We start from the raw sequence: 14,575 nt of genomic DNA, 5'->3' as shown, positions 1-14,575 counted from the left end.
TCACCACAGATCAATGTCAACCACATTATTTTTATGCACATGAACATGATGCATGAAAAATCACAAGACCAAAATTATTTGACATAGTCCAATACATTGAAAAATTAATTCCAGTGGTAAATTGAACCTAGCTAATCCATTCGTCACCAAATCATAGATCATCTCCATCCAGATATCCAAGATATATATGAAAAAAGGAATTATGGTTCAACTCCATTCATAATCAGTGTTCTCAAGAAAAAAAAAGCTTCTTTGCATAAGCTTATCACATAGACACTGCAACTAGTAAAAACAATCTTCTTCTTTAAATCATACATTTGCTTCCACACTAGAACCCTGCAGGTAAACAATGAAAAAATTAGTAGTTAGAGACATACCTAAAGTAAACTAATCTATTGTTGCTAGGATACATCAACTTGAAGCAAGGGTAAACATGTGGCATGCCACAACAAGCAAGTTTCAAATGTGGACAAGTTGTGAACATATTTAGAACATATATTGCACTAGAGAGAGCATGCTCTTAGGAGGAACATGCTAGGAACTTTCTGAAAGTCAAGGACTGACTTTGAGAAAATTTCTAGCATGCTCCTCCCAAGAACAAAGAATAGCTCTTCAGCTCCTAAATAAACTGCATTCTATTTTCAGCAAAACCTCCTACATGAACTGCAAATAGTAAGTGGCACTTCTAAAATTTATTTGTTTAACTACCACACTTTGGGTAAGTGGCACTGCACACAGCAGCATCTCTTGGGGAATAGAACATGTGGACAAAAGTGCAGAATGATCTTGTACTGTATAAAAAGCCTGATGCATTTCTTAATATCCCATCATGGGCTGCAACTGCATGCACAAAAGTGTGCTGAGCAGGCTAGAGAAACAACTTTGGTGTCAGAGATTATGGGCAAGGCCCGTACTTTTACTGCCTGCTAAGCAAGTACCCTCACTAAACATATATTCCTGCTAATCAGGGTGTCACCACAAGCTGAGCACTAGAAAAAAGGAACAGCTGGCTACAGAGAAGTATATGCATGGGAATGAATTCAGAATAAAAAAATCATGTTCAAGGAATCTCACTCACCTGGGAGCTTTCTAGGCTTGCGCAGCGGTATGAACTTGGCGCCGATAGCCAACGCAATTGCCAGGCCAAATATGAAGCCCCTGGCCTCAATCCCTGGAGGAAACAAGAAACAAGTCTCAGAACTAGTAGTACTGCAAATGCTGACAAATATTTCTTATCCTTCAGAATATTAGAGCCACAAACCACTCAAGAATGTGTTCATCTGCTACCAAAAATATTATTAACTCAAGCATGGGAATGATTCCTAGTTAATCCATGATTAAATCATGTGACAAAAAGAGATACATCGTTGCACAAAAACAACAAAAGCAATTACAAAATTGTGGAGGACTTATCCCAATATTCAATTACAAACTTTGGGTACAAATGAAAGAACATTTAATTTGTCTCTACTAAAAGTACCATTCAGTAGTACCAATATTCAGTACTAAAAGCCCCTTTCTTCCAAAGCTCACTATATAATAATAAATTTATTTGAACTATAAGAGTCCAATTCATGTGCAAAAGTTTGATTCAGGAACCTAATAATATCCAAATCAAACCAAGCTAATACATGCATCACAAATTCATCTCCATCCACAAATTCTTGACAGAAATAATAACTTTCCTCTAAACTGTACTGCTGTGTTTGGACCTAGAACCCATGAGCTAATAGCAAGATGGCAGCAAGCAGTACAGTTTAGAGGAAAGATTAAGACCAGCTTAATCAATTCTGAAAGAAAAAACAACAGCTCACTGAACTGAATTTTCTAAAGGTCCAACACTGAACTACAACTCTTGTCTGAATTTTATAATGCTAGACCTGTACAGAACACCTCTCTGTGTCTTTCTATTTGCCATGATCACACACACAAAGTAGTGTTATGTCAGCCTAGAAACAATTAGGAATTTTTTAAGACAATGCAAAAGCAAAACAACAAGGCACGAATAAAATTACATGCTAATTATCCAGCTAACAAGAGCTCCAAACAACATGTGACATATTTAACCAAGAGCTACAGTTAAGGCATGCCATATAAAGCAATTAAATCAAGCTTCAACCTTGAAATGCACTATCAGCTAGCAGGAGGCTTAAAACTAAAATACAGGATGACTTTACTCCTGGAAAGCTGAAAAGACCAAGCTGCCACTCCTGTACTACTAGGAAATTTTGGTTCCTTCCAATCCAAAGCAGTATACACGCTATTGGGCAACCTGCTGCAGGTGGGCTCTCATCCGCATCACACCATGTGCGTGCTTGCGAAAAAGGACGTCCCGCTGTTCCGGCTTCGGTTCAGCAGCGCCGAGGTGGTGGTGGCCGCGTCGGCGCGTGTGGCGGCACAGTTCCTGCGCACCCACGACGCCAACTTCAGCAACCGCCCTCCAAACTCCGGAGCCGAGCACGTGCTGCTGGCAAGGACGTGCTCAGCGTGCTGCTGGCCAGGACGCGGGAGCAGCAATCGCTCGGGACGGCGAGGACAGTAGGATCAAGAGACCCGAAACCCTAGCAGATCGAGAAGTTTTTGTGAAGGAGATGTGGATAGAGGTGGACTGACCGACAATAACGACGGTGGTGGAGCGAAGCGGAGCCGGGTGCGCGGAAGTCACGGTGGCGGAGGTGGCGGATTCACCACAAAAGGTGCCCTGCCTCTTCCCGTCGTCCCCATCGGTCGGCTGGCCACAGTTGGTGCCGCCTCCTCCCCCAATGCCTACCCGTGAGGCACCACACCCTCCCCAATCCCCTCGGTCTGTCCTAAGCAAGTGTCTAGGTGATTTTTTTTTTGTTTAAGTAATTTTGTTTTATAGTTTGTTTAGTTTAGATAATTTAGCTAATTATTATATTTAGTTATATAGTCATATAGTTAGCAAATTTGATTCTATATATAACTAATCTAGTTATAGTTATCTAGTTCTATAGTTAGATTTGATAGGTAGTTAGACAATGTAGTTAGCAAATTTATTTTATATAGGTAGATGGCAAATTTAGATAGATATTTAGTTAGGTTATTAGGTGATATAGTCGGGCAATGTATTTGGACAATATGAATTTTGCTTATTTTAGATGTCTAGATATATACTTCGATATTATTTAGTTGTTTTTATGCAGAAACCTGAGAGAGAGGATAAACAAATGAGAGTAGGCTCAAACAGTAAAATTTGGCCATGGTTTCTGAATCTAAGCTCGACGCCAAAATCGATGGCTCTGAGGTCGAAACCACAAATCTCGGCTCCATGGTCGGAGCCATAGATCTCGGCTCCGAGATCGGTGCCAAGATCTGTGAGTTTGACCTCGGAGCCAAGATCTGTTGCTCTGAGGTACCAGTCATATCAGCGCTACCTAAGATACTCTAATGTGCGTGGCTAGGTACCTCAGAACTAAGATTTGTAGTAGCACTAAAATATGTTACTTTAGAGCCACGAGTTTTGGCAGCAACTATCAGGGTCTAAAGATCAGTTTACGTCACTTAAAAGATGTCAAATGTTAGACCAAGGCCTTGTTTAGTTCCGAAAAGATTTCGGATTTCGGTACTGTAACACTTTCGTTTGTTTGTGACAAATATTATCCAATCATGGACTAACTAGGATCAAAAGATTTATCTCGTGATTTACAGCTAAACTGTGTAATTAGTTTTTATTTTCATCTATATTTAATGTTTCATGCATGTGCCACAAGATTCGATGTGACAGGGAATCTTGAAAACTTTTTGCTTTTCGGGGTGAACTAAACAAGGCCCAAATGTTAAAAAAATTGGGCTGCAGGACACAGACACCAATGCGCTATGCGATCAATGCGGCGAGACAACCAACCAACTGCTGTTGGCCTGCATCAAGAGCCGAGAAGTCTGGACCAAGGTTCTGTCCCCGATCGAACTTGCTATGTTGGTTCCTCTGGCCGACACGGCTCTCGTAGCATGGTTGTTTTTTTAGGCATTCTCAATATAAGACTCTATCATAGAGTCCAAGACAATTAATTACATACTCTCTCTGTTCCTGAATACTGCTATTTCTAGAAGAAAATTTTATCCACATATACTGCTATTTCTACTAGCATACTCGGTCCACTAGCCCATTTAATTTCTCCTCAGAACTTTCATGGTCCACCAGCCCATTTAATTTCTTCTAGGGAGTATTACTTTGACGTATGGTAATTGTTTGAGTGTGTTTAGTTGGCATTAAATGCAGCTCGTTGGAACCAGAGAACCATAATTTAACGTGCAAGATTAAATGGTGGAACCCAAATTAATTGAGGGTAGAATGGTCTTTTGTTTGCCACACTAATCTGTCTGAAATCTGCTAGAAATAGCAGTATTTGGGGACGGAGGGAGTATTATTTATGGTATTTTGCTGATGTGGCACCATATTTATTGAAGAAAGAGGTAGAAAAAATAAGACTTCAAGTCTTATTAGACTCCAAGTCCACATTGTTCGAGGTAAGAGCATCTCCAATTGTTTGGAAAAATGACTTGCTATCTTTGTTTTTTGGGAAAAAGAAGAAAATTTCTTCTCCAACAGATTGGAATAAGACTTGCTAAATTTTTTCAAGTTGGAAAAAGGAGGAGCCGCGCGCGGATCTTTCAGCAGTCGTCGTCGCTTGCTATCCTGCGGCGCGACTGATTTTCCCCCGCGCCGCCACTTCTCCCGCGCACAGTGTGAAACTTCCATTGCCCGTTCCTTCGTCGCCTCCTTCCACGATCTCGTCCTTTCCCGAGTGGAGTCTTCGTCGTCGCCTCCACCATCCTCTCTCGGCCTTCATCGACCGGCCGGGTGCCCTCCATCCCTGCGCCTTTTGTGTCGGCCCGTGCTGTTCTTGCACCGGCTTTGAGGTGGGTGCCCCTGGACGGCGGCGGCGACGTCCTCACGAAGCAGAAGTGGTTAAGATCCATCCATCCCGTTCTTGAGTTCTTGGCTCCCTCTTTTCTTTGCTCGTTTCCTGGACGCGAATTCTTTGGGCGTCGGCTTTGAGGTGGGTGCCCCCCGGGTGCTGTTCTTGCGTCTTTTGTGGTTTGGGGCTGGGAGTACTTGAGTTCCTGTCTGTTCTTGGTGTCCTTGTGATGATTCTTCAGTCTCTGTTTCTGAAAGGGGGAAGAAAATCATTTTTTGGATCTTTGATGCTGCTACTACTGTCTGCTGACTTTTTCTACTGATGATTTTCTTTGCTTTTGCAGGTTCTGATCCACAGCTCTCTCGATTCCGGAAGGTGAGAACATGTCCATTCGACTCCCCTGTTTCTTTGTTTCTACCTTGGCCTTGTTTACTTCCAAAAAATTTTGCAAAATATGAATAGTAGCACTTTGTTTGTATTTGACAAATATTGTCCAATTATGGACTAACTAGGCTCAAAAGATTCGTCTTGTCAATTCCGACCAAATTGTGCAATTAATTTTTATTTTCATCTATATTTAATACTTCATGCATATGTCTAAAGATTCGATGTGACGGGGAATCTGAAAAATTTTGCAAAATTATTGGGGAAGTAAACAAGGCCCTTGTAGAGTTCTGCTAGGTCCTTTTGGTGAGATGTGTGCATCACTAGTTTTCCATGTTTCCTGGCGCTGTTTGATATGAACCCCAAGGTAGGCAGGCAGGAACCTGAGGCGGCAGAAGCTGGTGACCTTTGTCGAAGGTGATGGCCGGAGGAAGCCGCGAGCGCGAGGACATTGAAATCTGTTGGACCGGTATATGTGGGTCTATTTTTCTATGTTACCAAGCCCAATTTACCAAACTATTGGAGATACAAGAAAAATTCACTTGCCAAAAGGTTTAGCAAGTTGCCAAATGATAATTTTTTCCAAGTCAATTTTTCCAAACAATTGGAAATGCTCTAATAAATAACTTTAGACTCTATGATAGAAGTCTGCATTGTGATAGAGAATCAGGAGGGGTTACCCCCTACTGTAATTTTATTAATATCGCATGGTTGTTGTCCGGCCGAGGCTCCCAGACGCAACGATCTCTGCTATTGTCGCGGCGTTGATGAGTAGGCTGGATTTCTGACTCCCCAAAGCTCCATCGTTGCTCCATCTTCAACCATGTAATACTACTTAGGCCTTGTTTAGTTCCTTATAAATTTTGCAAAAATTATCAGGTTTTCTATTACATCAAATCTTGCGACACATATATGAAGTATTAAATATAGATTAAAAAATAACTAATTGCACAGTTTGTCTGTGATTTGCGAGACGAATCTTTTGAGCCTAGTTAGTTCATAATTGAACAATATTTGTTAAATACAAACGAAAATGTTATAGTGTCTATTTTGTAAAAATTTTTACAACTAAAGCAAGGCCTTAGCGTGTGCGGTGCAGTTTGTAAGGGCAGCTGGTTTGCCTTGACATTCACACACGAATCTGTACTACCCTCATTCATCTGCGCATGCGCGTGTGTTTGCTAGGATCTGTGTGTTTATGTTGTACTCCCTCCATTCCAAATTGTAAGTCATTTCAAGAAGCTTGGAGAGTTAAATTTTTCTAAGTTGGACCAAATTTATATGATAAAATAATAATTATTATGATACCAAGTAAGTATCATTAGATTCTTTCTTAATTATATTTTCATAGTATACTCACTTTACGCTACAAATCTTAGTATTTCTCTCTATAATTTTGGTCAAACGTGAAAATGTTTTGACTCTCCAAAATTCTTGGAATGACTTACAATTTGGGATGGAGGAAGTAGCTAACTCCCTTTTCTCTTAATAAAATACATGCAAATTTGCAGGATCCCAAAAAAAATACAAACATATGGTTGAGATGTGCCCATGTTTGTCTTCCATTGTTTTTGCCTTAGCATCGAGGTAGTTTCCAATTTTAGCTTTCCTACATTTGAGAGAGATCCACAGTTCGGGAGATTCATACTCTGCCTATGTTTAAGTATCCTGTAATTTTTCCTATGGTAGATCTTCAGAAATAAAGCAATCATTCATCCAAGATCTGAATCTGAGTTGTTACTTGTATTGTGATTTGGTTTTTCCTTCTCCTTCTCCCTCTCCCATCCCTTCTCCATTCGTTGGGGGGTTTGAGCTCTTGGAGTTGTTTCAAGGGCTTGATTCGTACTAGGACCTAAAATGAACATATTTGCCAAGTGAATTGGTTAGATTTATCTCGAGCACAAAGATTCACCCTTGAGAGGAAAGGATAGAGAAAACCCTAAACGTTTGATGCATTTTTAGATCTCGAGAGTTTTCTTGAGTTTTGGATCTTGATCTACTAGGAATACCTGCCAATATTATACCTAGGTATCACCTGCAAAATTTGGAAATTTTTGGAGATTGTTTTAGGTCTTGATCTATTAAGAATATCTTGAGTTTTGGATTTTTACGTAAGATTTTTGGGGAGCTGGGGAGAGGAACCGGCCGGTTCAGAGGTTTTAGCGGTCTGACTGTATAATCGGTCTTTGAAGTGAACCGAACCGTTATAGTCTCTGATTTTGTCTTTTATTGGTCGGACAGCCGGTCCGGTCCGGTCCTAATAACATGTCCTGCCAGCCAGCCCGCCCAGGCTGCCACACAAACGACCAAGTTAGTTCCATGACCAGCCAAGCCGGGTCACTTGCACCCAAGCCCCAGAACTAGCAAGACCGGGTGCATAGCCAACCAAGCTGGTTTGGCTGCTAGAGCAGAGGATTTTCCCCTACTACATTAATCTTAATCATGGCGGGCAAAAGCATTAACTGGGGCGGTTTTTCTAACCGTCTCGGTCGAAAGGTCATGGTAAATGAATGATTACCGAGGTGGTTCAAATGACCAGCTTGGTGAATAAAATGGTTCAAATGACCGTCTTGGTGAATAAAATAAAAAAACAAAAAATAATAATAAAACCTATGGATAAACCCAGTGTGCCCATCTATGGGCCAGCCGAGCCCATCCACGGGTTGTCGCCGTAGCTGCACGCCATAGAGATCCACTCACCCGCCGACAAGATTCGGCCTCCGGCCACCAGATTTGCGAGCAAGGGAGGGGAGGGGAGGGGAGGGGAGGAGTGCCGCCAGCATGGACACAGCTATGGAGAAAACCACCACTAGGAGAAGAGGGGAGGAACACCACCGGGAGGAGAGTGGTGGGATGCCACCGGGCTAGAAGAGGGAGAGGGAGGGAGGGGGGGATAGTGCGGCCGCCGCTACCCCTTTTGTCGGCCTAGGAGAAGGAGAGTGAGAGGTACGAAGCGGGAGGGGCACGCCTGTGGGAGGAGATGCAACGGTCACCGCCCCTTTGTCGGGCTAGGAAAGCGAGGGTGAGGGTGAGGAGAGTGCGGCATTATAAGAGACTATTATTTATATAAGCCCGATAGGATGAGTGGTTATGGGCTTTGGCCAGGCCTCAGCTACATTACTGATCCAAAAATGACCCTATTTTTCCAGACGGGTCTCTTATAATAGCGGCCTCCGTTAATATATTTTAGGAATTTTGGTAAATCGATTTTGTGTGAGACGGTTGATTGTGACCATCTCGGTTAATTCTAGGCATTAATCGAGGCGGTTTAAAAGTTGTCCACCTCCTAGGCCAATTTCAAAACACCTAGGAATTTTGTGTAGTAGTGTTCGTGCAATTTCTTACATTTGTTGCCTCGCTCGCTGTGTCACTTCAGAGGTTGTTTCGCTGTGTTAGTGTGGCTCTTTGAAGACATCATGGTTCATCGCAGAGTTGTGAGGTTTTTGGGTGTGACACGGGACAACGGCCAAAATTTTTGGGTCCTATTCACCTCCTTTGGTTGCTATTCTTGTTCCTTCAAAAAAAGACTTCGAATATACGAATGTGGTTTGCTTTGAGAAAATGGAGAAGTTAGTGGAAATTGAGCTATGTCTTATGTTGGGTGCATGTACATGATTACTTACGGAGTGCCACTTTCTTCGGAAAAAGACTTCCAATATACTAATGGGTTTTGCTTTTAGAAAATGGAAAAGTTGGTGGAAATTGAGTTGTATGTCGTATGTTGGGTGCACGGACATGTCTACTTTTGGGGTGCCACTTAATGGACGAGAAATGACGGATATAACACCTTTTTACATAGTGCTAGTGAATAATCTTTGGTTTAGTACCTTGGGTTAATCGTCGGGACTGTTTTCTTAACACATAGCGTGGGTTTAGTACCGTGTGGTTGAGTTTCTGAGGACATGTTTGGTTGGGCCTGTTAAATTTTATCGTCTAACACATCGAATATTTGGACATATGCATAAAGTATTAAATATGAACTATTTATAAAACTAAAACAAACATAGCTAGAGAATAATTTGCGAGACGAATTTTTAAGTCTAATTAGTCCATGATTAAATACTAATTGCCAAATAAAATGAAAATGTTAAAACTTTAACACCTCCAACAAAACACCCACTGAGTTTCTACTGTTCAACATATTCTCTAATCTCTAAGCACGGACAGACCTACAAATATTTCAGTGTTACTGTGCTATGGAAATCTACAGTGGTGTGGTGGAGTGAAGATTGAGGGCACTCACAATGCAAGACTCTATCACAGAGTCTAAGACAATTAATTACATACTATTTATGATATTTTGCTGATGTGGCAGCATATTGAAGAAAGAGATAGAAAAAATAAGACTTCAAGTCTTATTTAGACTCTAAGTCCACATTGTTCGAGGTAATAAATAATTTTAGACTCTATGATAGAGTCTGCATTGTGAGTGCCCTGATGCCTATAGTTCGATCCATTGGCCATAATGCTGGATTCTTGTTAGGTTCCCATATCCCAATGAGTCATACTTCAGTGTTACTGATTCTTGCTAGGATCTCGTATTCTCGTGCCTACGTTGGTACACATAGGGTGTGTTTGGTTGCAATCCACATGTGGCCAGGGCTCACTTGAGCTAGAAAATGGGTGTTTGGTTGGTTGAAGAAGGCTTGGGACATGGCCAACTTGGGCCAACCGTACAGAGATAGCCTGACCAGCTTTGAAAGTCCAAATCGGGCTTCCCAACTGAGCCAGGCTCTGGCCAGCCGCCAGGCCGTTCTCGTCACCGTTCTTCGTCGCCTTGTCCTTATTCGTGGTGTGGCCGCCACCGTCGCGCTGACGTCGTCCATGTGCTCGGCGTGCGGCCGCAAGCCAAAGCCGGCCGCCAATGCGGACCCGACCGCGTCGGACCAGCCGCCCGGAACGGGCTTCGTCTCCGGCGACAGCGGCGGCGGCAGTGAGGAGGCTGCAAATGCCAGGGAGTGGGACTAGGAGGTGGTGAGTGTGGGGGTATAAACCCCTATACCCTTACGGCTAGACTTGGGCCAGGAGGTTTGGCCCATTACGAGACAAGCTCGAGGTTTGATCCGACAACCCGGAGTTTCGCGCAAGGAAACAAGACGTGGAGATCAAACAGGATTCTAGTCGGTTAGAATAGGAATTGATATCGAACTATCTATGGCAATTGTAACTGACTAGGATTAGTTTCCGGATCTGTAACCCTGCCCTCCGAACTATATAAGGAGAGGCAAGGGACCCCCCTAGAACAACATATTCTCTCAACACAAATCAATAGAACCAGACGCAGGACGTAGGTATTACGCCAACTCGGCGGCCGAACCTAGATAAAAAGCTCGCCCGTGTCTTGCGTCACCATCGAGTTCGTAGTTTGCGCACCGTCTACCGATAAACTACTACCGTGGGTATACCCCAAGGTAGACTGCCGACCAGCTTTCGTCGACAGTGGCGCGCCAGGTAGGGGGTGTGCGTACAACTTCCCCGACGAACAAGATGGTCACAATCCCAGCTTTCGCGGCCGTTCCTGAAGGCCTCACGTTCACCGTCGGCCGATCACGTGGACGACGTGCGGCGACGGTCTCACGACTACGGTTTCGGAAGGAACCCAGATCCAATCTGGGATCACGTCGGCTCCGACCACTCGGGTGACGACTCCGAGCACCCGACCACCATCCCCGCTCTACAAGGGAAGGAGGATCGACTGCTCAGACCTTCTCCGGGCACTTGACCGCGCCGACTCCAAGCTACTTGAAGCTTCCCAGGTTGTAGATGGAATCCTACGCCAGCCTGACCAAGCCGCCTCAACGGATTTTTTCAATTCCCACCGGCCAACTCGTGTCACTACACACGAACGGCTGGGAACGTCCCTGGCGATAACCTCGACTCCCTCAGGACGATCTGTCAAGATCAAGGTCAACCCGGAGGAAGATTACCCTCACGGTCTGAACAACTCGGCCTCTCTCTACTCGAGACACGTCCGACCCCTCTTTAACAAAGCTGGTTGGGCGCCAAAGGGGAGCGGTCGACCAGCTCGACATTATGTCAACATGATAACGATCCAAGAGTTACGGGACGGCCAGGTTTCCAGCACAAATTCGAGCACTGGTTCCGTTCCCACTGAAGTCATAAACTCCGAGGATGAGGATTACGACTTGGATTTCCCGTCACACCCTCCGGGTTTCCCACGTTTCCCGGTCTTCCCACCCCGGCGAGGAGATATTGTTTTCAACGTCAGCGCCGACGAGCCGGTTGTTGACGGAGAAACAGACGAGCAGAGGCAGCTTTGCGAGCAGCGCAACGCCGATCGCGCCCGACGACGCGCGGACGAGGAACGACAAATTCCGCCACAAAACCTCAGTGACGCTTTCGACATGGTCGGGGACCAGCCAGTCTACAAAACACCAAGCGCTAACGTGGCTGTCGCCATGGCTAATTTGGATCGGCTCCCTGATACCCCTGAGTGCCAAGGGGTCCGAACTAGTGTCCGAGCACACCTGATCGCCGCGATGGGACATACAGCCACTCTGCTCAAAAGAGTCCAGGCCGTCTCCTATACAGAGGCTGCCTCCGACCAGACTCACCGTAGCCGGACATCACCGCAGCCCAGCAGGCACCATCGCAGCCGTTCCCCCGACAACCATCGAACAGATTCGCGGCGTAATGACGGCGGTCGGGACGCTGGCGGTCAACGCGAGCAGAATCGCAGGCGTGGCCAAGAAGTAAACCAGCACAGGGATCTTCGATATAACACCCCTCCCAAAGATGCCCGGGACCGCATCAACAGGCGCGCCACGGAGAGAGCAGTCCACAAAAACTTACGCCGTATCGAGTATGATGCAACGCACGGCCCCCCGGGCCTGAGACAGTTCTCCTCGCACCTCCGCCAGGTCGTGTGGCCCCGCAATTTCAAGCTTGAGAAACTCAAAAAGTACGACGGCAAGGAAAACCCAGAAAACTGGATCACTCTCTACGAAATCGCCGTCCGATCAGCCGCAGGGGACGAACACGTCATGGCCAACTACTTCCCAGTAGTCCTCGACCAGGCTGGTCATCAATGGCTCCTTGGTCTGCCCGAGGACTCCTTCGACTCTTGGGGAGAGCTACGCCAGCCTTTCATCGACAACTTCATCGCTACATGCGAGCAGCCTGGAAACAAGTACGACCTCGAAAGGATAAGGGACAGAAAAAATGAACCTTTGCACGATTACATCCGACAATTCTCGGATATGCGCCTCAAGATCCCGAAGATTTCCCACGACGAGGCCATCTCTGCCTTCATTAAAGGCCTGCGCTTCCATGAAGCACTGAGGAACAAGCTGCTGCGCAAAAGGCCAACAACGATGGCCGAACTCCTTGCCACGGCTAAAAATTACGCCGATGCTGACGACGCAGAAAAGTTAATCCGGGACGATGCGAGAGGTCCCGACCAGCCTCCCCGCCGAGACGACAGTCGCGGTCGTTTTGACAACAGGAACCACCGCCGCCCCGACAACCGTGATCACAGAGAAGGTTGGGATAGGCGGCGCGACAATCGCGACGATTTCAGAGGAAAGCGCCCCCGCGACCACGACCACGAAGTGAATACGGTCAAGCGTCCCAACGGGCGACGGGACTACCAAGAAGACTATAACAAAACGTTAAAGGGACCGTGCCAACTGCATCCAAAGTCTAATCACACCATGGAAGAGTGCCGCGTCCTCAAAAACATCTATACACGCCGAGCCGCCCAAGACGACTCCGCCAAGAAAAATGGAAAACGGGACGGGCATGACCACAAAGACGAGGACGAGGACCAAGACAGGGATCCCCGACATCAATATGTCAGTCCCACAGACGTGGTCCACTCTATCTTCGGAGGCAAGGTCTCCATCGAATCTAAGCGGGAAAGAAAGCTACTAAAGAGAGCCTGTCTCAACATAGACAGCACCGATGGTCTGATCGCAGACCCAAAGTTTCCCCCGTGGTCGCATAGGGAGATCTCCTTCAGCAGGAAGGATCAATGGGCTGCTATACCAGAGCCAGGTCGTTTTCCTCTAATCCTGGACCCTTGCATCAACAGCATCAGGTTCGAGCGCGTCCTCGTGGACGGAGGGAGCTCCATTGACATCCTCTTCCGCAACAGCCTGCCCGCTCTCAAGATATCTCCGGCACAACTAAAGCCCTACGATGCTCAATTCTGGTGAGTTTTGCCAGGTCAGAGTTCAGTGCCCCTCGGACAGATAACATTGCCTGTCCAATTCGGCACGCCCGACCACTTTCGGACAGAGTTCGTCAACTTTGTGGTCGCCGACTTCGATGGAACCTACCACGCCATACTAGGCCGACCATCACTAACAAAATTCATGGCGGTCCCGCATTACTCATACCTGGTCCTTAAAATGCCCACAGAGAAAGGCGTCCTAACCGCCAGGGGCAATGTCTACACTGCATATACTTGCGAGGAGGAGAGCTTCAAGATCACCGAAGCAATCGATCTCTCAATCCGCATGGCTGAGACAGCAACCCAGGCTGCACAGCTACCTCCCGACGGGCTTCAACTACCCGAGCAGGAGACCGCCAGGAAGAACTCAAAATCCAAGGAGCACAAGGAAGTGCAGCTGGTCGAAGGCAGCCCCGAGAAGACGGCCCTCATCGGGGCCAACCTGGACCCTAAATAGGAAGACGCGCTCGTCAGGTTTCTAAGGGACAACGTAAGTGTTTTCGCATGGAAACCCGCAGACATGCCCGGCGTCCCACGAAACCTGATCGAGCACTCCTTAAATGTCTCGAAGACCGCAAGACCCATCAAGCAAAAGCTGCGACGGTTCGCTCGTGACAAAAAGGAGGCTATTAGGACAGAAATAACACGGCTTCTAGCAGCCGGATTCATAAAAGAAGTGTATCATCCCGATTGGCTCGCCAACCCGGTCCTTGTACGCAAAAAGAATAATGAATGGAGAATGTGCGTCGATTACACTGATCTCAATAAACACTGTCCTAAAGATCCTTTTGGTCTCCCTCGCATCGACGAGGTGGTCGACTCAACGGCCGGATGCGAACTCCTCTCTTTTCTAGACTGTTACTCTGGTTATCACCAGATCTCGCTAAAGGAAGACGACCAGATAAAAACATCTTTCATTACTCCTTTCGGCGCATACTGCTACACGACCATGTCGTTCGGACTCAAAAACGCCGGAGCCACCTATCAAAGGGCCATCCAGCAATGCCTCCACGACGAGATCCGCGATGACCTCGTCGAGGCCTATGTAGATGACGTCGTCGTCAAAACAAGGGATGCAAGCACTCTAATCGACAACTTAGACCGAACCTTTAAGGCG

The 14,575-nt window shown here is 46.0% G+C and overlaps 2 long non-coding RNA genes across 3 annotated transcripts; one reads left to right on the top strand and one right to left on the bottom strand.

Moving 5' to 3' along the window:
* Positions 1-2,816, bottom strand: LOC110436871. Its single transcript, XR_002454749.1, has 3 exons — positions 2,614-2,816; positions 1,079-1,171; positions 1-336 (listed from the first exon to the last, which is right to left on the bottom strand). It is a non-coding gene; the product is annotated as an uncharacterized LOC110436871 (long non-coding RNA).
* LOC110437150 lies at positions 4,503-5,902 on the top strand. 2 transcript variants are annotated; one of them, XR_002455282.1, is made up of 2 exons: positions 4,503-5,255; positions 5,636-5,902. It is a non-coding gene; the product is annotated as an uncharacterized LOC110437150 (long non-coding RNA). The 2 variants fall into 2 exon arrangements; XR_002455283.1 differs by having other exon boundaries at positions 5,632-5,902.

The sequence above is a fragment of the Sorghum bicolor genome, chromosome 7 (genome assembly GCF_000003195.3).
Source record: "Sorghum bicolor cultivar BTx623 chromosome 7, Sorghum_bicolor_NCBIv3, whole genome shotgun sequence".
Lineage (NCBI taxonomy): Eukaryota > Viridiplantae > Streptophyta > Magnoliopsida > Poales > Poaceae > Sorghum > Sorghum bicolor.
Note: the sequence above shows the minus strand (reverse complement) of the source record. Positions and strands in the feature narration are given on the sequence as shown.